Source organism: Tauraco erythrolophus, chromosome 2, assembly GCF_009769465.1.
Source record: "Tauraco erythrolophus isolate bTauEry1 chromosome 2, bTauEry1.pri, whole genome shotgun sequence".
NCBI lineage: Eukaryota > Metazoa > Chordata > Aves > Musophagiformes > Musophagidae > Tauraco > Tauraco erythrolophus.
This window is the reverse complement of record NC_141466.1, coordinates 23,351,134-23,379,066: the sequence shown is the minus strand read 5'-3', so window position 1 is coordinate 23,379,066 and position 27,933 is coordinate 23,351,134.

Sequence of the window (27,933 nt, the reverse complement as noted above, 5' to 3'; positions counted from 1 at the left end):
CAGGATTAAAGGGAGGGCAGGGACAAGTGAACTTATAGTGAGGGTCTGCTACAGGCCACCTGAACGGGAAGACCAAGTGGATGATTGTAACAACAGTCTTGATCTCTTTGGAAACTCAGTGTGATATTAATACTACTGTCTCCCTGGGTTCAAAAACCTGGAAGTTGTAGACTGAGAACTTACTGGTCTTTAGACTCAACTGACAGAATTTATACCATGTTTCTCAGCCTGGCATTTGTGACTACATCTGCACCAATACATTAAATAATGTCAGGGCTTATCCTTTGTCTCTGCAGTCAGCTGACAGTGTCTAGACACATCCATACTAGTGAACTCCCTTGCTGCTCAAATAGGTAGGGCATATACAAAGTAATCTGCTGGAAAAGCTTTTGCTGCTAATAATTATGTCCAGGAACTGTGTGGAGAAAAGAGAGAAAGAGAGTCAAAAGTATCACAGTTGTATAGAATCATAGAATCATAAAATGGTTAGGGTTGGAAGGGACCTCAAAGATCATCTAGTTCCAACACCCCTGCCATGGGCAGAGAAATCCTCCACTACACCGGGTTGCCCAAAGCCTCATCTAACCTGGCCTTGAACACTTCCAAGGATGGGGCATCCACAACTTCTCTGGGCAACCTGTTCCAGTGCCTCACCACCCTCAGAGTGAAAAATTTCTTCCTCATATCTAACTGAAATCTGCCCTCTTTCAGTTTAAATCCATTGCCCCTTGTCCTATCACTACACGCCCTTGTAAAAAGTCCCTCTTCAGCTTTCCTGTAGGCCCCCTTTAAGTACTGGAAGAACGCGATAAGATCACCCCGGAGCCTTCTCTTCTCCAGGCTGAACAGCCCCAACTCTCTCAGCCTGTCTTCACAGCAGAGGTACTCCAGCCCTCAGATCATCTTCGTGGCCCTCCTCTGAACTCGCTCCAGTAGCTCCATGTCCTTCTTGTGTTGGGGACTCCAGAGCTGAACACAGTATTCTAGGGGTCTCACGAGAGCTGAGTAGAGGGGCAGAATCACTTCCCTCGACCTGCTGGCCACACTTCTTCTGATACAGCCCAGGATACGGTTGGCTTTCTGGGCTGCTAGCTCACATTGCCAGCTCATGTTGAGCTTCTCATCCACCAGCACTCCCAAGTCCTTTTCCTCAGGGCTGCTCTTTATCCATTCTCTGCCCAGCCTGTACTTGTGCTTGGGATTGCCCCGACCCACGTGCAGGACCTTGCACTTGGCCTTGTTGAACTTCATTGGGTTCTCACAGGCCCACCTCTCCAGCCTGTCAAGGTCCCTCTGGATGGCATCCCTTCCCTCCAGCGTGTCCACAACACCACACAACTTGGTGTCATCTGCAAATTTGCTGAGGGTGCACTCTATCCCACTGTTCATGTCACTGAGAAAGATGTTAAATAGCACTGGTCCCAGTACTGACCCCTGAGGAACACCACTCGTCACAGGCCTCCACGTATCCTGACACTGTTTCGGTTACTAGTATTGTCTTTTCTTTTCTTTTCTTTTTTTTTTTTTTTGTTGCGACAGCAGCTTAATAAGGAAAAACTGCCTGTGAGAAATACAGAGGCATTATAGATATGATTGTTCGATTTGGCCTTGAGCATTTGAAAGTAACTCTATAAAACCTTCATTATTAGTTATGTATGAAAATTTGTTGAGTTTCCCTATCCAAGTCTTCTATAAGGGTATTAGTGGGTTTTTGGCCCTTAACTAACTTGTTTCTTGACACTAAATTTTTCTTACTGTGTCTTACTGTGTCTTAATGATTTCAACTGCCAGTACAAGCTTGTCATAAGAACATAAACCACTCTATTGTTAAAGTGTCTTTTCTTTTTCTCTTTTTTAAATACCTTTCAGCTATAATTGATTTCTCTGTTTTTGAAACACATTCATTTTATTACTATGAATAATATATATCGAGTCAGAAATGGAAACAATTTGCATAAAGGCACAGCAAGAAAAAGATGATAGAATCATAGAATGGTTTGGGTTGGAGGGGACTTAAAGATCATCTAGTTCTAATCCCTCTGCCATGGGCAGGTACACCTTCCACTAGACATGTTGCTCAATGCCCCTTCCAACCTGGCCTTGAACACTTCCGTCATCCACAACTTCTCTGGGCAAGATGAAGGAGCTGACTAGAGCACGACCACACTGTGAACAGCTATGCTGTCCACCTTGCAGAGGGGATTCCTGCTGGAGCACGGCAAACAATTTGAAAACTTGCTTCGTCCTATTTGTGGCATGCAAATCATTACATCTGTGTCTACATAAACAGCTATACTTACTTAATTATGTTTTACAGCAAAACTTGACTTTGCAAACTAAGATGAGTACCTAGCGTAAGGTAAGATCATAGATATTTCTGAAATACCCCAAACTACACAATCAGATAGGATATTTGAAGTACACAGTGGCTGAAAAGGCTTGAAGAGAAGGATATTGCACTTGCAGCACTTATCTATGGCCATGAGTTTCTAAAGAGGAGTGGGTGCGAAGCTGTGAAGAAAAGCAATTCCATTCTCAGTAGGCTGCCATAGTACATTTTCAAAAGTTTCTAATTGCAGATATGCTTCATTTGCCTTAGCTATAAAAGAAGTTACATTTACTCATGATTATGTTTGTAAATGACCTCATAAAAAGTAGTCTTGAAAGCAAACAAATGAACAAACAAACGAAAACACCCCACAAAACTAAAACCAAAACCAAACAAAAGTAACATTTGGAAAGTATTTTTAATTATGTGAAACTGTACTTTTTTTTTATTATCTATCCAATATCAAGACAGTTAAACTCCATTAAGCTCAACAATTTAATAATATTTTGATTGGAGGTATATTATTTGTATTAGGAATATATTTCATTCTAAAATGAAAATGTCATGTATTAAGGCTCTCAAAAACAATATATAAAAAGAATGATGGTACTGTGACTAACGTATTATTCACAGTCAATACATACAGTGGGTCTTACAGAATGTTGTAATGAAAGTTTTTAACAAGCTAACAAAGTTGTCATGAAACATGCAAGTAAAACCAAGAATTGTGATACACAAGATGTATTTATTTCACTGACAAATAATTCTACTTGTGTATGAGGACTAGAGTGCTTTTAATGCCATAGCCTAAGAATGCCCAATCTCATATTTAACACTGCCGTATTTGAACACACAGAACACAGAGATTTGTGATTCCTTCTGTTAAAAATACTGAAAATTACAGACCTTTAGATTATTTAGGGTTTAGGTTTGGTTTCTGTTTGGTTTTGGTTGTTGTTTTTTTTTTTTCTTCTAAATAGACTGGGAGAAAATAGTAGTCAATACATTTTAAATAGAAGTTTTATATTCAAAAAAACCCCACCTTGTAATCAGTTTGCATAATTTAACCTCTAGGAAAGTATGGGAAAATAGAAGTGTACTGGTAAGTTAATTTATACAAGTTTGCATTTATTTTTTGCATGAATACAACATGTCTAAAGATCCTTCTACTCAGAACTCTAGTCCAGCTACTCTGAAAGTGAGACTGATCTTGTCTGATTTTATATTTCTGTCGATCTTAGCGATTCCAGCGAACACCTTTAGTTGTCAATGGTGAAAAGTAGTTATTTCTGAGATGTGGTTTAGGATTTTTAAAGGTAGATATATAGAAATATACAGGTGCATTTTTTTCTAAAATATGCATTTCTTTTTACTGATTATGAAGTCTGCTTTGAGAACAAGCAGATGTCTGATGTAGGCAAGAATACTGCTCTCTGTTATTTGCACACTCACAGATGTGCATGCTTCCTTGGCCAAGCACTGCTGGAAAAAGCCTTCAGTAAGGGCATTAACTCATCTGCAAGGCCACACCTTTGCCATCTACATAGGATTTTCAGTCAATCCAACCAGAATAAAACACTACAAAGTCTATGTAGAGGCTCAGCTTGCTTCATACTAATGAACCAGGACAACTGTGAATCTCATGACATTTCATTCACAAAAATGTTCATATTTCATGATGGGAAAAGAGTAACTCTGTTTCCTGACTTGGAACCAAAATAAAGGCAGAAATATCAGCAAATTAAATATCAATTCCAATCACATTGAATTATGTTTTCTTTCAAGCTTCTAATTTTTAATTTCTCTATGGGCAGCCTCCAGAAATGTAGATACTGTGCTGTAAAAAAGTTCTCAAAACTCAAATTGGCTGAGCATAAATCAACATGGTTCCATGCTGATGGCTTTGTCCTTCACGTCACACACCCCTCCCCTTCATCTGTCCTAGTACCTCAAATGGATCACTGTTATCTACTGAACTTTACTTCATCAAACAGTGTGTATATTTATGCAAAAATAAGTACCTCTCTGCAACTGCGATTTAAAGATCAATTTATGGTCCTTTCTCTGAGCTCAGAAAAGGAAGGAAAATACACACAGGTTCCAATATTTTCTTTGTTATTGTTAGAATAAAAGAAAATATGCTGTATCATATTTTGCATCACGGAATTGTTCATGTAACAACATACTAGGATGTTTTTCCTACAGAGTTTAAATTCATGTTGTTTACTTTTGAATTTTATTTGGACAAACTAGATATTTCAAAAGATAAACTTTTGAAATAAATACATAAGTAAATTAATAAATTACTAATTTAGCCCATTTTCATTATTTGACCATTTTTCTTCTGCTGAGGAAATTTATCTTCTCTGTTTGCAGTAATTAACTGAAATTACTCTGATAGTTTCCAACTCATATCTTTGAAGAAGGAATGGTATTGAGCCGAAGGTAGGTTGTATGTATATGTAGTGTGCACGTGTCACTAAATACAATTATGATGATATGCTGCATTTTCACATTGCTTTCCAGTTTTAGAGCTAGCTGAACTGAGACAAAAAAAAAAAAAAAAAAGTTGGGAAGTACTATACTCTGCTGGTTTATTTCACTGGCAGTTTTAGAATGTTAGTCAGTTCATGAAGTTTATGGGCACTTTTCTTATTTATTTAATTATGGGAACCCAACAGGCCAACATATGCAATTTAATGGTGTAATTTGCCAAAGTTACAAAAAGCAGGATCCCTGCTGAAAATCTAAAGAGGGAATGCACCTATTTTCTGTTTCTATTGCTTCATATAATGGCTTCCCAGATGAGACAGAATAGCAAGCAAACAAAACGCTGATGATGCATGACTTGCACCAACTGCTTGTGAATTGAAAGCAGATGTGGACAGTGGGAGGCTGGCCATCTCTAAATACAAGTAACTGGGGAAAAAAAAAAAAAAAAAGCAAAGTCTAACAGTGGTGTTCAAGAACGTATCTCATAGTTAAAATATGTCTCCTTGTAAGCAGGCTGTCAGAATGACAGTCACCACAATAACAAAAAGGAAATTTTATCAAACTTATAATGTAATGAAATGTAAATTATAAATTTAATGTAAAAAAATAAAGCACAGTGGCATCACTGTGATCATGTATGTTTTTATTTATCTGTCAGATTTATTAGGATTTTCAACTTTACAACAAAGACATCAAGAGTATTCAAACCTGAACACCTGGATGTATCACTGCCATTGCACTGTAATAAATCCACTGTTTTGTACAGAGAAAATCTTTGTTAAAGAAAGGGCACACGATACATACACATTGCTTCTAAGTATACTCCTGAATACACTACATGCTCTGGAAAAGGGGAAAACTTTATATATTTTCATTACGAGTTTTTCCATTTTCAAGTACTCTATATCATAGTACTCTGATTAATCCTAATTCTTTACCTTCCCAAGTGCACTGCATTTTTCTCCTACTGATGCTTTCACAAATCAACTTCATTTACTAGTCTTTGGGGTTCTACCATAGAAAAACCTTCTATAAAAACAAGATACTCTAAGAGATATTCATAGCTTTTATCTCACCAAATCTTTTTGGAGTCTAAACAGAATAATCTGTTTCCTACCCTCAATTTGCTAGACTTCTTTATTAAAGATCAATTATAAATACCCTTAATCTATGTGAAAGCTCTCTTGGTGTTTTCAGGCTGTGCCTGATTCAAGTTTATATTCAGTATACTGCAGTGAAGGTTATTGGTCTTCTGAGACTATTTTACTAGAGTCACATTAAATCACTTTCTACATACTATGACAACATTTAACTTTCTCTGCTCACATTATTTTTCCAGCTTTCAATAAGTTTTTAGATATACTACTAACAGTTGCACTTTTTTTTTTTTCTGCTCCCTTCAGATTAAAGCTCCATTTGACTTGAGTGTTTTCGCATCTTTCAGAGGGTGAGACCATTCATCCTGGTTTGGTCCTCATTTCAACTCCATATTTTTAATTTCTTCCTGTGAAATTTATGTCCTTTTCTGGAATATGGAACTTTTCTTCCTTTCTTAATACTACAGTTAAAAACTTATAGGACATTTTTGCATCAGCTGATTCACATTTCTATAAATTGCTAACTTCGTTTTGTAGAAACTGTACAAGTTTAATAACTTATAGCCCTTAAAAAGACATGGGAAAAAAATCTCTTTGCTTCTATTAATCTTCAGAGCAATTTTCTTTGCACATATTATGTCTAGTGGTTTTCTTAACAATTATTGTTATAGTCACATTTGCACTATGATTTTTCATATCTCTTTCTCTCAGCTTGCTTTTCCTTAAACTTTGACAAACATTCTGGAATCCCTTTAATGTGCCTAGAAAAACTGCCACAGACTTCAATGGAAGCAGAATAAGGCCCAAAAAGTTCTTGTAAAATTCTCGATACATAAATGTTAGGACTTTTGCAAACTCTTGAAATCAATCTTGCTCAATCACTGTTATTCAGTGGTATCTTTGCTAGGCACTTATGAGAAAGAATGATACCACTCATGAGTTTTCAGCATTACTTAAAAGCAACATCCATTTTTGTACAGGGAGAAAAAAAAAAAAGTTGTGTATTCAAAGCTAAGTAACTAAGCTAAGAAAAGACTAAAGAGAAAATGGATGAGAAATTCTCAAAATATGCAAGAAGAAGTATGTTTGAGGGGTAAATTGTAGTCTTTCAGGATTAAAGAACTTGGTAGAAATACAGCTGGTTTTCAGTCTTCCTTGTATTATGGAGGATAAGAAAGAATATTGAGAATTTTGTGATTTCTCTGGCAAAAGGCAGCTCATTTGTCTTCTTTATAATGTAGAAGCAAAGAACTACAGACCCTTCTAAGCAGGTAAACTACATTTTAAGTGTGACTGCAGTCCAAATTATGTTTCAGTGTATGTCTAAACTCATAACATACGAGACAATGTTGAATTTTTGAGGGATATGGGATAACATGTCCATGATATGTCTTAGCACCCTAGATCTATATGCATGGCTCTGTATTCAACCATTTGTACCGCCCAGGCATTTCTAAGTTAATTTCCAGGGATGGCAGAAAATCCCCTTTCTCCAAAACAGCCAGAAATCAGTCACGCTGTCCCACAATGCCAGGCTTCAAGGGCTCGTTGACCACAGACAATCGTACAAAGAGGGAATGGGCTGAATGTGTAGTCATAACGCCCTCCACATCAAGGGGATCTATCCCTGGTCCAAAACATTAGACCAGGTATCAGAACTACTGAGCACAGGATGACCCACAGTATGACTGAAACCAGTGAAGTTCTTACCTTTATCTTTACTGCTGTTTGATTTATTTACTTGAATAAAAGTCACAAGACAAAATATTAAGACTGTTTATATCAAAATATTGTATAATTTGTCTTTCCACTATGCATATAGAATTATAAATAGTGCTATACATATATATATATTCAACACAAGAATACGGGGCACAAGGCTCAAGAGATCTCTCTTTTGGTCTGAGAGAGATATAACTCCCCTTTTTTGGTTTGTTATGCCTCTTCACAGCTCTCTTGATGATTCAGACCAGACTTTGTCTGTAATATGTGCTAGATCATAGCCCTGGTTACTTTATAGTCTAAGATTTTAGGACTGGTATATATCATTATTGCATTTTTAGTCTGTATGCACAGCCTACAAATTGTTTTCCTTCTCTTTCATTCCCGTTTGGTTTCTCAAGTTTGAGCAAACTAGTCATTGACTTGATCTACGCAGATGACTTAGAATAAATAAAATGTTCTCTCTGCACCTGCAGAAGGAGCAGATGCTGTCAAAAGCGGTTTAGCACTTCAACAGACTGCTTCTGTCTGCATAGCCAGTGACTTTTGCTAGTTCAGTAGTCTGACTTCCTTAATGCTTTGGCAGCAAACGCTCTACTTCATACTTTTGTCTTTTAAATGAAATGTGGTACACCCTACTGAGTTTAGGCCTGACTGTCATAGTAATTGTCTCAAATTAAAGACTTTTCATGTATGAAATAAATACAATCCATAATTTAAACAGATTAACTCTGGATCTATTTTGGAAGATCATTGCATTTAAAAACAGTGCCACAGTTGGTCTGTGTCTTGTTTGAGATTTCTTAGGAGGTTTTTTTTTTTTTCAGATAATGAGCTATGTGTGACACAGTGGATCTTTCTGTGTTGGTCAAGGTCCTTCTCATCCTTACTTGCCTTCCACATAAAGTACTGCTTTTAATTCCTTCTCAGAGAGGTTGTCCTTATGTCCTAGAGCACAGGAGGGATGAATGACAGGATGAACAGTTGGCTCTCACTCCTTTCCCAGAGGAGGTAGGTCTGTCTAGTCTCCCAAAATACATGGCTCCATAGATCTATATCGATCTTTTTACTTCTTTTCAAAGTTTGACAGTCTTTATCCTACAGATTGCAGGATTTGCTAATTTTTATTCAGCGCCATGATAGTTCAGCTAGATGAGCCAACGTGTCTGCCTAGTACTGTGTCTTGTAACTCGAATCTTTGTACTATTCTCCTTTGCTCAGAGTAGACATGATCTGCCTCCTTACAACACATCACAGAAGGTACTTAGATATCTAATCCTCATTAGTCTTACTAAGATTTACAGCTTACAGTCTCAGCTTCATGCAGACATTTCCCATCCCTGATACTGCAGCAGTTAAGACGTTCTTCATCAGTGAGTTAACTCAGGGTAGAATTGCGTAAGAAATATGACTGTAATTAATTAATAGGAAAACATTATTACAGGCATACCATAACATGCTTATGCAAGATGTCAGAAAATGGAAAATTTGCACCTACTCCTCTTAATTCCAATATTCAAACTAATAAATTCTTCGGCATTTTTCTCTAAGTTATTGCATAACATAGATACATTAATTACTTTGTAAATTCAGAGTAATTAACATTCCTAATTTTTGCTCATGTTATGAAAAGAAGTGAGTTAATCAAAATGTCATTGTTTAAATAAAGGGAAATATTGTGCAGTACAGAAGTGTTCATCACGTGTGAAATGACATCTTCTGTTTGAAAACTTCTTCAGAATTTAATTGTTATAAATTGCATCAAGCTTGTGACTATTTTTCTGCTCTGTTATCTAATTATACTTTGAGCAAACTTTTCAATACTTTCTTTGTACTGAAAGAAAGCCCTCCAGAAATCAAAGAAGCTTATCTCCATCACTGTGGCTTATGCACTTATCTTCATCTTACAGAAATGTGAGACGTGCTCTCTGTCCCATTGGTGCTTCAGTGAATGACAATTGGATGTTTATATTTCCAGTCCATAACTGATGGATTAAATGTATCTAAAACTTCTAGCGCCTCTGGTATTTGAGATGTGTGCATTAATACAGGTGTGACTGTACTAACTCATATAAATGTTAATTACTTACGCAGTCATACGATATCGACTTATATTTGTAAGTATCTAGCACACTTACCAGCCTGGTTTCCTACTGTCTTTCAGTTAGAACTCTTTAAAATGCCCCAAGTATTCATTTGAATATTTACACTCCATGTAATGAAGTAAACTTATTTTATGCAAATTCATTCCTTTTTAGATTTTGTTTAACATACCCTTTCAAGAATGAAGTTATAATCTTGAATATGCATACTGTTGAGATTTACAACTGGATGATGCATAAGGTCAGCCTTACTTTATATTATGTGCAAGGCCCACTTTTGAAGTAGCCATCTTGGAAAAAAAATTGCTTTTCTATAGTGCATGAGATTTTATAAAGTTAATATACTGTAAAATAATTTTAAAAACTTAATCTCATGCAGTGGACTGTGATATATCTATCTAAATCTGAATTTCTCATACAGCAGAAGTTCCCACTGTTGCTTTGATTTTACAAATGAGATTGCAATCACACATAGACAACCGAATTTCAGTTTTTAATAGAGACTTGCTTTTACCCTGTTTTTTTTTTATCGTTTGAACAGAAGAACGTGAGGGAGCATGTAATGGTTGCTATTACATTTGCAGGAAGACTTCCCTGTCCCAAATATTACTACTGAGAAGCTATTAAAAAAGTGAAATTTCAAAACCACAAATAGTTATTAGTGTATTTTGTATTCTAGGTGTAACTGAGATAGCTGAAAACAATGCACACTACAACTCAGTGAGAACACCTTTTATAAATCACATAAATAATGTAAGAACTAATATTACAGTTTTAAAGGACTGTGGTTTTTTGACTGGCAAGGGTACTGCAGGTAGTATGTGCAGGTACCCAGTGCATTACAAACTGTTTGAAAAAATTTATTAATAAGTAATGTCTTCAGAAAGACTTGTTTATTTTTAAATATCTTTCTTTTTTTTTTTTTTTCTGCATTCTACTATTAAAATGGTAGACTGAGGTGAATTGAAGGATTTTTCAGAGTATATTCATTTGGCACAAAGAAAAAATATATATAAAAGCTTTACACTTACTAGCAGACTAGTAATGTTCTCTCGGAGACCTGAATGAGATAACACCCTGAAGAACAACTTATAACAAACTAGATCTTTCTTTTCGCTTTTCTCCTCCCCACTGCCACTCCGTATATCATTGCCTACAAATGAAAAATCGAAAATAGGTGGGTATTAAGGAACTGTTTGATCTATCTTTAGATAAAGATGCATCATGAATTTTTTAAATTGCATGAGAAAACATTTTTAGTTTGCTTTTTCTGCTTGTAAAGAGCTGCAGTTCTATTGCCATGAGTCCATAGATAATTCTCAATAAATCATTTCACAGTATTACATATTTTTTTAATGAGAACAGCTGGGTAGTGTTAAGTTCCTTGAAAAGTTGGGAAATGTACTGGTTTTTTCATAATTTCTATGGCACGTGACAGGTTTTGCTGGTTTTGTTTCTTTGGTTTTTTTTGTTAGTTTTTGTTGTTGTGGGTTTTTTTAGGAGATGGAGGTGGGATGCTTTTGTTTAAATTACTGTTGACATGCATGTCATCACTGATAATAATGTCATAATTTACATGATGGCTCCTAGTCTGATAAAACTTTGTAACAAAGTTCCCTGATGAATTTTGCCTGAAACTTTATGGTAACAATTCAGGAAAACCTGGATGTGTTCCAGAGAACTTAGTGTGAACATGGATTTTCAAGTAGAATGGTAACTGCTGCACACATTCTTGTAACTCATTTATGTTAATTATGCGCAGAAAATATTTTACATCCTTTCTTTTAAAGTTTTGAGGTTAGATTTGTTTGTTGTTTTTTTTTTTTTACATTGATTTTAGTTTTGTTTTGGTTTTTAGGTGGGAATATATATGTAAAAATGCTGTTAGATATTTTATTATAATTTGCTGTGCAATTTATTTTTTTTTTAAATCGAAACTGTAAAGGAAATTAAGTTATTCCTGTAAGGAAGATTTATTGCTTTCTTTACACTGTAGAAATCCTTACGCATATTGGAAATGATTGTAAACATATTGCTGGAATAAAATTGACTCAGTACGTGAATTTATATAAATCTGAACATATGATTCATTCAAAAAGAATAACAGAAACTGCGCTTCAAGTTATTATTATGACTTATTAGAAACAATAAGATGTATAATTTTATTCATAATGTTAAATAATTGATTTTTTATTGTTTTAATATTGAATATTTGGTATAATGTCATGTGTTGGAGGACATGTACAAAATAGTCCAGAAGTTTCAATATCCCTCAGTTTCAGATTCCTTAATCTAAACTTCTTCTGCCTTTCTTATTAAGGTCTCATATTCAACTAGGACTATATACACATAACACTATATATCAGAAATGCTCTGTCTCTAAGACATAGCTTTGTAGGAGATTGCTGGTCAGCAGGAACGAATCAAAGTGAAGTAACTGTTAATTTAGAAAGAAAGAAAGAAACTGAGCACCGGGTATTGCATACTGAAATAAATAATTTTGGAATAAAGTTTTAGATATTGAAAATCCAAATTCTTAATACTTACAGAATCATAGAATGGTTTGGGCTGGAAGGGACTTTAAAGATTATCTAGTTCCAATCCCAACTTAACTCAATTAGTCCTGGTAGATCTAAAGCTTGTGCACTGTTATCTTTAATATTGTCTGCTAGGACCCTTATTGCACTAAAAGTAGATGAAGTATACAGTTTCTGCTTCTCTCTCCTAAAAATGCTGTGCCACTGAGTTGAATGTGGTAATGTTCTGATTAAAAACCTACATAAAATGCTAATCCTGACACATCTTCAATATATCTGGTCTCTTTCCAGGTAATAAATGATTCTATTTTATATTCTTTGAGCCACTAGAGAAACCAACATAGTTAGAAATACAGTACTCTATACTCTGACTTACTTTTTAGCTGGAAAAACTTCCAAAGACAGTACCTTTTCCTATAATAAGAGCTCCATGCTTCATAAATTAAGGCTATGAGGCCTTATTCTCTTTCTACCCAAATTCCAGACTCAGAGCCTCTGTGTTCCTTCTCTGCCAGCTTCACAGGAAAGGGACAGATTGTATTTTCCCACTCACAAGTATCTAACTCCCTCTGTTTCCTCATTTGCAACCTACAACTATATTGCCCACCCCAAATATTGCAAACCCATTACATAATTTTGCTAGAGTGATTTACAGGTGCCTTCTACTAAAGTGCTAGTCTTCAGATAGAGATGCAGAGTGTCCTTAAATCTTCTCTGCAGGCAATCTGGGTCTTTCTCAAAGACAAGAATAATTCATCATTCCCCTTAATTGTGGAAAAGCCAGTCAAACCACTCCAAAACGCTGATCACAGCATAGCAGTAGTAGCTCCCCAAAGGACCATGAGCTGAGGTACTGGAGGAAGCTTACAGTTGCAAAGCAGCAGCTTTCTCTTAGAATAACTGTGGTGGTTTGCATGTCTTGGAGGTATTTTTTTCAACTGTATATAGACTGGGAAAGGTTGTATTTCAAATGCTTTATCCATATCCATACAAACTAACAGTAACTATTATTTTAGTGAAAGCTAAAATTTTGATTTTCACTGTAGCTTAAGTGGGAAATCGTTTTCAAGTGACATTAAACGTTTCAAATTTTCTCATGTAGTTTTGGAAAGAGTGGAAAAAAAAATCCTGTTTTTTTTTTCTTTGGCCAGAAATAATGGAACAAAAAATGAAAAGTTCAAAATCACAACTATCACATATGTAAGTGTGTCACCAAATTGTGAGAGGCCTAGATTGTCCAGATTTGCAGATAGGAAGTAAGTGGAGCCGGAAGTTTTTTCCTGAGCTTGTTTAATTCCTTTACTCTAAACAAGGTTCTACTTTGCCTTATTCATAGGGAAATTGTCTGACAAAATTTTGTCTAAATTGTTTATAAAGTAATGACACCTCTGCAGGCTCCTTAAAGTGCTTAAATAGTGTCATCATTAACCTTCCTTTTTTTTCCCTAAAGGGATCTTAAATGAGTTTTTCTGCAGTTTACATTTCTTGTACTAATGGATGTGAAGAATAATTATTTCCTTTTCCTTTGCATCAACTTCTTATATAATTGTTTATTATGTTTTTCCCTGAACTTAGCAGCAATGAATCTTTTATCTTTTCTCTGTATCATATTTTCTAGATTTGTAATTACTCTTGAGGCACTTTCATAGTGTTCCTCATCTTTCATATCTACACTTTGTTTTTTCTGGCCCAGAGAAGGGAACTGAAGGGGCCTTCAAACAAACACTGACATTATGACCATTCTGAGGCAGGTATTTTTAATCTCTCTTAATCCTTCTTAGTCTAAGGAAATAAATAATCATTGAAAAGACAGTTGAATACGACTCCTTAGATCTCAGACTGAATACCTGAAAATACACACAACAGCAATTAAGGACATTTTCCTCCAAGTTTCCTGAAGACTGCTGTATTAGTGGGGAGCTTTGAAGCTGGATATATATTTAGTTTTTTTGATGATTTCTCATTTCATTGACAAATTCTAAAAAGTCTTCTTTTTCATGCAGCAACTTGTATACAATGTTCTCTGTCATGTTATTATTTATAACAAAAACATCATGTAAATCTGATTTCCAGGTATTGGAATTAAATGAAAGGCCTAGCAAACAAGAAGATGATTAATAACAGAGCTAAGATTTTTTCACTGCTCTCTTGAAAAGTGGTTTTAATCAGATTTCTTGAATCCAAGATTTTTGAAATACAGTCCTGAAACTATTTCCTATTTTTATTTTTCAGATCTATACATAAGAAGAGTTTTAATACATTTAAACATCTAACTGTCATTCATATCTGTCATTCTTGGTGCTTAAGAAAGGAGGTAGATAATAGCACTTACTGGTTTTGGGTAATGATTAATCTAAAAGACACTTAAAGTTCTTGAAGTCAGTAAGGAGTGTCATTTCTCTAGGTAAAGATGAACATGTCGCACAATATACAATGTGCAAAAAGGTATAATGGCTGTCATCCTTTAGAAGAAGGTCAGCCAGTGTATTTCCCAATTATCACCCTTGTTTCTCGCAGAAGGAGAAATCTTCAGCATCCTTTGTCACCACTGTTGTGTTGGTTCTATGTGGTGAGATTTCAGTAGCGGGGGAGGGGCTGCAGGGACAACCCTTGTAATGACCAGAGAGAAGCTTCTCCAAAACCTACTGGAGCTGCTCCTGTCCAGGCTGGACCCACCTCCAGCCCAGGGAGGCCAGTCAGCACCTCTGTGAATAAAAACATATGAGAAGGGGTCAGAGAAGCCTGTGCCAGGCGGGACCTGCGGTGAAGAGAGGGGGGTGGTGAGGGGCCCTCCACCCCCTGTGCAGGGGCTGCCCGTGCTGGAATGCCACCGCTCCACTGGCCATGACGGCAGCATCGCTGCATGGAGAGCTCCGGAGAGCGTTCTCCAGAGGCACCTGCTGGGCCGAGGGTGTTCCTGTCAGAACCACTGAGGGTCAACAGGCCGATCATCAGCACGGCTGCAGCGGTGAGAGGGCTGAGATGTGAGAGAAACAACTCTGCAGACACTAGGTCAGGGAAGATGGAGCGGGAGGAGGTGTGCCGAAGCTGAGTTGCCCCCGCAGCCCACAGTGAGATAACAGTGGCCCCCTGCAGCCTGTGGAGATTGAACTATGGCCCATGAGAGAGAACCCTGTGCTGGAATACAGACGCCTGCATCCAAAGGAGTTCATACAGGAGTGCCTCCTGTGGGAAAGGAGCCCACGATACAAGAGAATAATGGTGGAGCAGAGATTCATATGCAGCCTGTGAAAAACTGTGCCGAGGTGGGTGGCTGTGCCTTAAGAAGCCATTACTCTGAGGGAAAAGCCGGCACTGTAGCAGTCTGATGGGTAAGGATTGTATCCTGCAGGAAGGACTCACGTTGGAGAAGTTCATGAAGAATTGTCACCTATGGGAAGGGACCGCATATTGGAGCAGAGGAAGAGTGTAAGAAGTCCTCTCCCTTAAGGAAGGAGCAGCAGAAACAGAATGTGACGAACTGACCTGCAACCCCTCCATTCTCCATCCCCCTGCTGCTCTGGGAGAAGAGGCAGAGCCAGGAAGAAGGGAGATCAGAGGGAAGTTGTTTTTAAGGCTGGCTTTGCCTCTCGTTTTCATCTCTGAATGAACTGGTAATGAATTAAATTAGTTTATCCCTCAGTTGAGTCTGTTTTGCCCATGGTGGGTGATCCCTCCCTGTTCTTATCTTGACCCTCAAGCTTTTTGTTAAATTTTTCTCTTCTCCACCCCAGCAAGGGCCAGGGGAGGAGTGAGGGAGTGGCCTCATAGTAATTCACCTGACAGCTGGGCTAAACAATGAAAACTGGTCTTTATTAAAGGGAAACAGGTACACAAACATTTTCAACATTAAATTAACTAGTACACGAGTATTGCAATGTTTCCACTCAATTTGATTGTTTGATATAAATTCATATACAGTCATATTATAAATGAAATTCATATAATCATTTTTGCATAACAGTTCTTTATTAGTAGTTTTATGGGCTTTCCTCAGTCATTAATAGACTAGATCTTGACGGTTACCTTAAGTGACAGACCACCACAGAAACATGAGCGATAACCCATCTCTGTGATTCATTTGACCTACGTTAAACTGTTCTAATAATCTAGCATTTCTTGTTACTGCCTTGCACTATTTGCTACCTGCCACTCTTTGTGTCCTTCAGAAAAAATACTAGAATAAAAGTTGAATGTTCCTGAAAAATCTTCCATAGAACACTTTCCACAACAGTTACTTTAATAACGGTGACAATCCAAAAGTAGGTAAATCTGACTGATTAACCTTCGGAGTAAAGCAAAAAAAAAAATAATTATATTCGATCTATAACTCTCCAGACTGATACAGGGGCATTCAGGAAAAATGTGGCATCTATGAAGTGCTCATTGCATTTCATAGCACTGTGAGCATTGGAAGGCTTATAGTGGCCTTCGTTACAAATAGATCACATACCTGTCAGCAGTCTGTTGGCATCAGCAATCCAGCTCCTTCTGAAAAGAGTAAACTTGACCTCAGGAGGAATATATTGTAGCACAACTAACATTTGAATATGAGTGCACAACAGCTCCAGGGAGAAAAATGCTAAGAAAGATTTGCTCTGAAGAAAACTTCAGAGGCTTCACTGGATCCTGAAAATGACTAAGCAGAAGAGAAAGTTCTAACTTACAACAGCACTGCCTCCAGAGTACTTTTAGCAAAAATTACTGTGTCCACCAAGCTTGCTTCTCCAGTGACACTTATTTTGCGAGCATGTTAATATCCACCATATAACAACTATGTCTTCTTGGATTTTCTTGCAATTTAGAGCCTACACTGAAATGAGTTTCTTCTCTCACTTCTTTATTTGCTACTACTGAATTGTTTATTTTACAATATCAATTCTGCTATAAGGAAAACAAATTATTCCATGGTTCTTTTTGTAGCAACAAAAGCTGATGTGGGGCTTTAGTTTAGAATCGTAGAATCATAGAATGGTTAGGGTTGGAAGGGACCTTAAAGACCATCTAGTTCCAACCCCCCTGCCATGGGCTTCCAACATTTCCATCTTAAAAAGAAACTCTTTGTTTTTGGTAACATTCACAGACATTGTTTGTTCTTTGGAATTTTCCGTTATTATCTTTGCAGGTTGACTACTTTTATGGGAATCGCTCTAGGGCAATAACATGCTGTCAAATGTTTAAAATTTGTCACTGTGTTCTTGATTCAGTTGTTTTAACTGCAAGATCAAAGTTTTCAAGCGTGAAAGTATTCAAAGAAATGTCTGCACAAGTCTACATGAGTGAAAAGGTGTGGTGGTTTAGGCTGATCCGGCAACTAAACTCCACACAGCCACTCTCTCACTCCTTCTCCAGTAAAGTGGAGAGGAGAAAAATGTAATAAAGGGACTGACGGTCGAAACAAGAACAGAGGGAGCACCCACCAACCATGGTCCTGGGCAAAACAGACTCGGCTTTCTCAAAATAAAACAATTTATTAACAGTTACTTAAAAGGACAAAGGGAAACAAAACTGGTTACTTGAGAGGATAAAAAGAAACAAAGCCAGATCTTAAAACCGACACCTTCCCCCTCCACCCCCTTTCCTTTTCTTCCCAGCTCTACCTCCTCTCCCCAGCAGTCCAGGGGGGCAGGGAGTGGGGGAGTGCAGGTCAGTTCATCCCGTGCTGTTACTGCCGTTCCTTTCTCAAAGGAGGAGTCCTTACATCATTCTCCCTTGCTCCAGTGGAACCCCTACTCACAAGGAAAATCCACAAACTTCTCCAGCATGAGTCCTACCTGCAGGATGCAATCCTTCCCCATCGGATTACTCCAGTGCAGGCTTTACCACAGTCTTGGATTCTTAGGGAGTTGTCGCACTCGCTCCGGCGTGGGTCATCCCATGGACTCCAGATGCCTCTCTACTTTGTTGTGAGTCCCATGCTTCACGATCGTCCTTAGGCCCGGGCATCTCTTCTCTGACGTGGGCTTCTCCACGGGCTGCAAGTTGGTCTCTGCTCCACTGAGACCGTCCTGGCTGCAGGGGAGTCGCCTGCCGTCTCCTCACCGGCTGCAGGGGAAACTCAGCTCCAGCATGTCTCGTCCCATTCCATCTTCACTGACCTGGTGTCTGTGTGGCCGTTTCTCTCAGGTCTTACTCCTCTCTGGGTGAACTTGGCCCAGCGGGCACCCCGGGAGCAGGGCACTCCCCAAATTCCCCAAGCGGCTCCATCGTCACCATCCTCAGCGGGTAGTGCCGGCCTGGCACGGGCAGCCCCTGGCCGGGAGCCAGGGAGCAGGGGCAGTGCCCTCCTCCCTTCTCTCCTCCTGGGCAAAAGCGCACCTTTCCGGTTCCTTTGTCCCAACTTAAATAGGGCAATTCGCAGAGGCACCAATTGGCTGAACCCCAAGGGGAATGGGAGTCCAATCTGGTGGTCAGAAGTGGGGAGGTCACAGGGAGAAAATCTCTCCTGCCACCAGACCCCTCCCCCCGCCCTCACATCAAACCATCACAAAAGGGTAACTTCATCTGTATCTTAAATGTATGATTCCATGACCAAAACTTTAATCATGACTGACCTCTAGTCAAAGCAGAAAGTGATTCTGATTTGTCTGGTTATGTCTATGATCTTTGAGATGTATTTCTTCATTTCAGCTAGAGCAGACACTGAAATTCTACTTTGAAAGCAGTTTGGCTTCTAGCTACCCTTTGTTTATTTATTTATTTATTTGTCCATTTATTTATTTATTTGGTCACTTGTTGTAGTCTCAACCATAATATTCACAGAATTGGCAAAATTTAAACCAATTTAAATTAACTCAAAAAGTAAATTTTCAAAGGCTTAAATCATTTACTCATCTCTGATGGCTTTAAACTGAAAGAGGGTAGATTTAGATTAGATATAAGGAAGAAATTTTTCACTCTGAGGGTGGTGAAGCACTGGAACAGGTTGCCCAGAGAAGCTGTGGCTGCCCAATCCCTGGAGGTGTTCAAGGCCAGGTTGGATGAGGCTTTGGGCAACCTGGTGTAGTGGAGGGTTTCCCTGCCCATGGCAGGGGTGTTGGAACTAGATGATCTTTGAGGTCCCTTCTAACCCTAACCATTCTATGATTCTATGAATTATTCTATGAATCATTATCAAAATGATAATTCTATGAATTATCTTTTTCTCAGTTCATAAAAATGCTCTTAAATGCCTATAAAAATCAGAGCTTTTTTCACATTACCATTATTGAGAGTTACCTTTTTAACTATTTTCACCACAATAATATTTACAGAGTGTACAACGAGCTGCTTCTTAAACCATAACATTTAGTGGATATTTTTACACTTTTTTCTTAACAGGTAATCTATTTTATATTTTTCAGTTCATATTATAAAAGGAGTACTTTTTCACTACTGACATATGTAGGTACGTGGCTGCCCTATCCCTGGAAGTGTTCGAGGCCTGATTGGATGAGGCTTTGAGCCACCTGGTCTAGTGTAAGTGGTCCCTGCCCATGGCAGGGGGCTTGGAACTAAATCACGGTTCAGGTCCCTCCAACCCAAACCCTTCTATGATTTTGTATTGAGGAATTTCAACTATGCTATTACCTGCTTTTCATCATCTGCCATAAAAGAAGTTTAATTTCTACTGTTTCAGAAAGAACTGAATGCTCGCTTAGTATAAAAAAAAAAGCCTGCTTTCAACATTGCTCTCTGATTTGATTCCTGAATACCTTTGATCATATGGTTTCTACACTTTTCCTTGGAAAAAGGTCAAACTGACTGCTTCGACAATCCCAAACATTACACAGCTATTATGTTTCTATTCTTTGTGACAGACGTTATTTCTCAGGTTTTAGTGGAGCTGTCATGCTTTATAATTCTAATCTTTGTTAAATATTTTATATTTCTGCTTTTGCAATATCATTGTTTCAGCAGCCATGAACTTAATCGATGGCCATAATCGTATTTCTTCGAATGTTTCTGAAACAATTGCCAGTAAGAAACTGTATTCCGTTGTTGCCCATCTCCAAAGTTGGAATATTGTTCTGCTTTTATTTTGCTAAAATGTGTCTCTTCTTGTCAATATATTTGGTCCATTTGTAGCTTCCCGTCCAATTTAATGATAGAAGCAATGATGAATGTGGATGAGTCTAAGGTAAAATTTTTCTATTGTCTGTCTGTGAAAAGTTTTCACTAACTTCTGTTATTCATGAGGTTCTGAAGATCATTCCATTTTTTTAATTTCAGAAGTTAAACACTTAGACTATCTAAGAGGCCTCGGTGAGATAACATTATGAATCATAGTAGTGTTATGACAAAGAACTATTCAAGGTTATTTTGTATTTTATTCACAGAGAAGAGGATAAGAATGGTATCTATTCTTCTCATATGGAAAATGATAAGGTCTGATTCATACAGAATCCCCTCAAAATAATTTATGATGAAAATTCTTATTGCACATAAATCTCTTATTACATACTCAAAACTTATTTCTATTCATCTGGCTGGTCAATATGTTCTGCTACACCATCTGGGAACTTGTCATTTCAGATCATGACTTGTTTTTTTAAATGTTGCATACACAAATTACAAATAGCATCATATAACACCTTAAATTATTGCTAACATATTCTAGTCCTCTAACATAGATGTTAAGATAGTGATTCACAATTCCTGGCAGTTTTTTTTAATTGTTTCTCACTCCATTTTACTCCTACTGTTTGCTACAGAAATGTGCTTGTGAGAATTCAGTCATTACTTACTGACATTTTCTATTGGGCCATACTAGAAATTGTCTCCTCCTTTTTAAGAGCATAACTGTGCATTTGTATAATTCAGCAAGAGTTACGTTTTGAATACCATGCCCTAAAAAAAACCCTGAACTTAACATTAAGATACCTTTAAGATATCTTTTTACACTCTTTTTTACACTCACTTCTGAGTTTTATCAGAATAAACTTTATAACCAACTTTACTTATAACCAGCTTTGGTGAAAAAACAGAACCTATCTTTAAGCATTTACAATTATTATCACCAGTAAAAACTGAAATCATAAGCTTCATTATTTCTTAATGTATATTTGGTATGTGACATCACTGATAATGAAATGTCACCAGTGGAGATAATTTACAGTATTATAAAGTTCAGGGTATATGAAGCCATTCTCAATTAAAGGTATATCAATTATCTATTAGAATTCTATGCTTTGTGTATTTTCGTCTCTATCTTTTCAAGATATTGGAGAGTTATGAGCCAGCAATGCTGTAGAAATTTAATTTTCCTCTTTATCTTGCTAACCAAAAAATAAATACATCAATCAGTCCTTCAAAATATATGGGGTATTGAAAACTTATGAAAAAAAGCAATGTGGAGATCATATCATGTAATTCATGCTCTTTGATGGATTGAGTTTCTCTGATAGCAAAAAATAATGTTGTGAAGAGAGTGATTAGTAAGGTTTGCAAAAAATAGATTTTAAAGAAGCTGTGAAAAATGCAAACACAAAACGGAGTTCTCAAAAGAAAAATTAGATGCCAAAATTAAAGCGTATGCATTATGCAGTATCGAAAAGCTGATTCTGTTTTGTTTTGCTTTGTTTTTCAGTTTAGCTACTTGTTTGAATTTTAACGTGTTGACTAACTTAGAATGGAAAAGAAAATGTGTATTCAAGATCAGCGAAGCTAAAAGGCTGTTTCAATATCATATGTTAGTTTCAAAATCTGAGAAAAGCAAATAGGTTTTGTTGGTAGCAAGATTAAAACCATGTCGTTTCCTTGGTTAGATGCCCTAAGTAACTTTGAATCTGAGCTTGGGGCTGGATGCGCTCATAACTTCTAAGGTGCAGCCAGTGATTAGGCTTTTCCTGTGGTTTGGGCATCTGTACTGATGCTCTGATATGCAGACGTTCTGGTGCTCAATGTAGTTTGACATAAATGCTTAACCTTTACTTCTGTAAATGGTAAAAAAGGTCATGCTAGCCTACTTAGGCAGCATTTTCATATCATAAAATGTAACACATTAAAATTTCTGTCAAATTTGATCAAAATTCACCATGTTAAAAATTGATTAGAAGAAATACAGTATAAGTTTCTTTTCTTATAATAACACCTGAAAATAAAATAAGTAACAAATAAAAAGAAACAGAGGGCAGGAGAAATGGGAAAGGAGATTTTATGGCAACTGTGTGGCATAAAAAGGAAGAAACATAGATTGATTGGTTAAGTGCCCCTTCATCTGCTAAAATTTAAAGAAAAGGTTTTCGTAATTTCATTATCCTCTTTTAGTTACTTTTTTTCTGGACATTTTGGAGCCTTCAAAAAATAAGGATGAAAATACCTTAAACTAAATTCTTAGCTTGTGTTTGGATGCAATTACAGTATTTTAAATGCAGCCTTACTTTGCCATAATATAGCAATATCGTCTTCTGTTGCTCAAGAAAAGATTTTTTTTCCTTATTCATAGAGTAGCTGATCAAAATACAATTACTGCCCTGTAAAGAATTTTAAATACTTTTAAAACACTGCCTGGTGGGGGAAAAACCCAAGCAAACAAAAAAAAACCGACACAAACACTGGAAATGTGCATCCTTTCCCAGGAAATGTTATGTGTTAATCATATATTACTGTTCTTTATTGTACCTCATGATCATTTATATTCCGCTGTAACTTAAAACATATGAATTATGGCTTATCATTAAATATAAAACAGAAGAATTTTTCTTTCTGACAATGTCAGTTGGTGCTCATGCAAAAAAAAAGTTATTTATAGTTAAGATGGTTTATTGGGTCTTGCTGAGATGGAGTTAATTTTCCCCATAGCAGCTCTCATAGTGCTGTTCTTTGTATGGATAACTAGAAAGATATTGTTGATAACATACCAGTGTTTTGGCTACTGCTGACCAGTGCTCCCACAGCATCGAAGCTGTCTGTCCAATATTCCCTCCTCACCAGTAGGCTGGGGGTGGGCCAAATCTTGGGAAGGACATAGCCAGGACAGCTGACCCAAACTGAGCAAAGGGATATTCCATACCGTATGACATTTGCTCTGCAATAAAAAAATAAAAGAGAAGGAAAAGGGGCATTTTTATTCCCATGTTTGTCTTCCAAAGCAACTGCTACATGTTCTGCTACACTTCCCAGGAAGTGGCTGGATATTGCCCGCTGATTGGAATTAGAGAATAAATCTTTTCGTTTCCTTTGTTTCCACACGTGGCCTTTGCTTTTGCTTTATTAAACTACCTTTATCTTGACCCATGAGGGTTTTTCCCATCTTATTTTCTCCTCTCTTTGTCCCCTCTGAGGAGGGGAGTGATGGAACGTCTTGGTGCCACCACAGGTGGCAACTAGTGTGAAATCAAAACAATGTTTTAGAAACAAAGTCATCTTAAGGGAAGGAAAATATTTTATTCTGTCAAGTTGTAGTTTCAGGACATTTTCATCAAGACTGATATATTGCCATGAGTATTTCAATACCAGTGTATCAGAACTTTTTTGCATGAGTCCTTCTTACAGTTCCCAGCAGAATACAGCAAAACAATCTTGGTAGTATTTTGAGACTTTTTTTTTGGCTTTTTCTCTTATTATTATCACTTTATAGTGTTACATTATTTTTTTAGTTAGTGCTGCAAATTCAGGCATTTCTTTGTCAAACTTACCCATTTCTTATCTTTGTTTGAAATGCTCTAGGTTTTCACAGAATCTTACAATCACAGAATGATTAAGGTTGGAATGGATCTCCGGAGGTCATCTGTTCCAATTCCTCTTGATCATGCAGGGCCATCTAGAGCCAGTTGCCCAGGACCATGTCCAGGCAGCTTTTGAATAACCCCAAGGGTAGAGACTCCATAACCTCTCTGGGCAATCTGTGCTGCTGCTGTCACTCCCACAGTAAAAAAGTATTTCCTGGTATTTTGGAGGAAACTCTTGTGTTTCACTTTGTGTGTATTGCCTCTTGTGCTGTCACTGATCACCACTGAAAAGGGCCTGGCAGCACCCTCTTTGCACCCTCACTTCAGGTATTTATACACGTTGATGAGATTCCCCCTGAGCCTTCTTTTCTCTACGCTAAACAGTCGCAGATCAAGGTGATATCTCCCTTTCACCCTGGGCTATATGAGCACTTCTGATTGATAGTAGATCTTAAAGCCCCGAACTGTAGTCTCAGCTGGCTGTAGTGATTGCATCTTTACAGCATTATTATTTTTTCACAAGTGATGCAAAGAAACTTAAATCCGTACAGAAATGTCCCTATACGTAATTTTGATCCAACATAACAAAACGGGCCAATGTCTTTGCAATTTCATGTACTAAGCAGTACTTGCATATAAAAGTTGCTAAAATCAATAAGTGGAATGCAACATAATCCTACATCTATTAGAAACAAATAGAGATTTGATAAAAGCTTAGCATGTAAGACTGGGGATGTAAAAGTAGCTGCTTTGTGCTGCTGATATTGTTTTGTGTTTTTTTTTTTTTCTTTTAATTCTTACAAGTACAAAAAAATCATTCCAGAAAAAAAAACAACCCATACACTATTTGCAAAACAGAAAGTTTGAATTACTGCTTTTACAAAAGAAGTAAAGGATGCAATGCTTCCTTTTTACTCCTCTTACAATATAAAGAATGTAGTGAGTAAGAAAATTAGTTTTTGTGATGAAATCTGAAAACATGTCTCACCTTTCAGAACAATTTTCTCCCTATGGTACATTTGTGGGGAAAGACAATATATCAGACATTGGTATACTTGGATAAATAGACATACTTTATGTGTGAAATAGAAGCTTCAGACTCCGAAACAGGTAGAACAAATATTGTACCTTATCACCTTTTTCTTTCTTTCCCCCTACTGACACCTACTCTAGTTCTCAGTATCAACTGTGTTTCCTTTCAAAGATGGTCCAGTACATAACTAAACATGCTTTACATAATTTTTTGAGACTTAGAAAGCTTTGAAATCTGCTGCTTCTACTTCAAATATGAAGAACTATTTGGATATCTGAAAGTGTGGCTAATATCCTCATATACACCAACTGGTGAAAACCTTTATGTCTAGCTAAAAATCCTGTAATGTCAAAAATTGTAGACCATCAAAACTACATCAAAGCATTGACGCTGTTTCACAATGAAAATCATTCCCTGCCACCTACACAATCACTAAAATCTCATGTTGATTTTTTAACACTACACATGAAGTACTGAGCTTTTTACTGAGGCAACAAGAAGTGGCTTCACGTATAAAATGTCACTGAAGAATTTTGCACCCCAGATGATGTTCCGCCTTTTCCTCATTTCACCTTTTCCTCTTTTTACCTTTCCCTCTTCCTAACTTCAAGGAAACAGAAATCTATTTCAAGGTTGAGCATGAGGGGAAGTAGATAATTTTTTGTAAAACTACGTACTGATTTTGGCTGGGATAGAGTTAATTTTCATCATAGTAGCTCATATGATGCTATGTTTTGGATTTGTGATGAAGAGTGTTGATAATGCATTGATGTTTTAGTTATTGCTGAACAGTCCTGGCTAAACATTAAGGCCTTTTCTGCTTCTCACACTGCCCCATCAGTGAGTTGGCTGGGGTGCAAAAGAGATTGTGAAGGAACACAGCTGGTAGAGCTGACCTCAGCTGACCAAAGGGATGTCTCAGACCATATGACATTGTGCTTAGCAATGAAAGCTGGGGAAAAGGGAGGAAGGGAGAGAATGTTCAGAGTTATGGCCTTTGCCTTCCCAAATAACCATTACATGTGATGAAGCCCTGCTTTTCTGGAGATGGCTAAACATCTGCCTGGCAAAGGGAAATAGTGAATGAAATCCTTATTTTGCTTTGCATGTGTGCTCAGCTTTTGCTTTACTTACTAAACTGTCTTTGTCTCAACCCACAAGTTTTCTCACTTTTACTCTTCCTGTTCTCTCCCCCATCCCACTGTGGGAGAATGAGTGAGTGGCTGTGTAGGACTGAGCAGCCTACCATGATTAAATTACAGCAGGCTATTAAAACTACAGGGATAACAAAACAGAATTTTAGTAGGTGGACTAAAAGCTCTAGGAAAAATTGTGCTTTCTGAGGTTCAAGTGAGTAGTGAAATCAAAACTCCTGTTTCCAGGTGTTCATTGGACACTCAACTCAAATTACAACAAATTTTTATCTTCAAGTACTCTGAAAAGATTTTGACCTTTGGTATTGTATGAGATAGCACATTACCACTGCAATTCCAAGCCTAAAATTGAGTTTAATATTTACTATCTTCACAGCATAAAAAGTAAGGTGTTTTATATGATATTATCTAAATGATTACATTTCTATTGTACACATCTATGAGAAATGGTGTTTATACAAAGATATTGGATGGATTAATAAATCCTCTTGTGTTTGAAATAAAAATGGCTAGGTTGCATGCCAGTATACCAGAGTTTATAAACCAGCTGAAATTAATGGAAAAAAAAAGACCTACATCGTCACCTATCACAGTCCGTTCTCTAACTGAGATGAGCTCTGCATAGCCTCATTTCACTGAGGGTCAAATGATGGTCATGGTATTTCCCTTGGGTGGCTTTTTCATGACTTAATAAATTGAATCGTTCAAAATCTGTGTATGAATATTTCACCCATAAGCATTTATTGTTTGTTGTTTTTTTCTCCCAGTGTTTTATTTCTTAGAAATTACCATACTTTCTGTTGGAATACTGATTCAATATTTAGTTTAGATAATTTGTAATGTTTCACTTTGTTGCTTCTAAGCATATATTTTTTTGAACATGTCAGGAAAAAAAAAGAAGCTTTTTCTTCCTATTTCAGTGCAGGACAAAATCTTATTTTCAAATGTAAAACTTCTCCCAAAATGGAAGAACTTTGATCAGCTAAGAAAAATAATGTTCAACTACTGCTTATCCATTAGTTTGGCTTCAACAGAAGCTGAAGCACTTACAGGCTGATTTGTAACTTGTTTTCCATGTCTTGAGGCACAACAAGGCACCTCCTTGTTTTGATGTTTTTTCTTTTTACATTTCCACAGACATTCTTTCCTGAACATATTTACACCTAGAAGTGTCTCATTACCTTTGAAAGTGCTTGAAAAGATTAATTTAGAAAACAGCTTTGATAATCTTATCACAAGTAATCAGTTCTCACTATTTTCCTAAGGTCATTCTATTTATCAATATTTTTGAGAAACATTATTCAAATTAATTTGAGAGAAGGGTATAAACATTTTCAAAAAGTATCTTTAAAATAATATAAGTTGAGCCTTTCACAAAGTTCAAAGTGGTATGTCCTCTATGAGAAATGGATTAGAGAAATTTGATTATTTGGTTTCTTTATCCAAAATGCAAAGGAAAAAAAGCAACGAAATCAACAGAACAGATAGAAGGAAATAAATAACACAATAACATTTTAAAAAAAATTGAATTTTCTACTTTTGAAATTTGATTAAACTAGATGTAATACTGTGTCCTGCGCATTTTGGTTCATTTTTTCTACTTTCAAATCTTAACAAAGTTTATGTTAGAAAGCTTTGTTGACCTTTGTTTTTCATTTCATAGTATTTTGATCTTAATGCCTACTATATCATTATGTCATATTTTTTTTTAATCATCATATTACAGGAGAAGGAAAGACAGAAGGATAATATAACACTGCTAATATCTGATAATATCATATGATCTAGGAATTTATTCATAAGCCCTAGTCTATC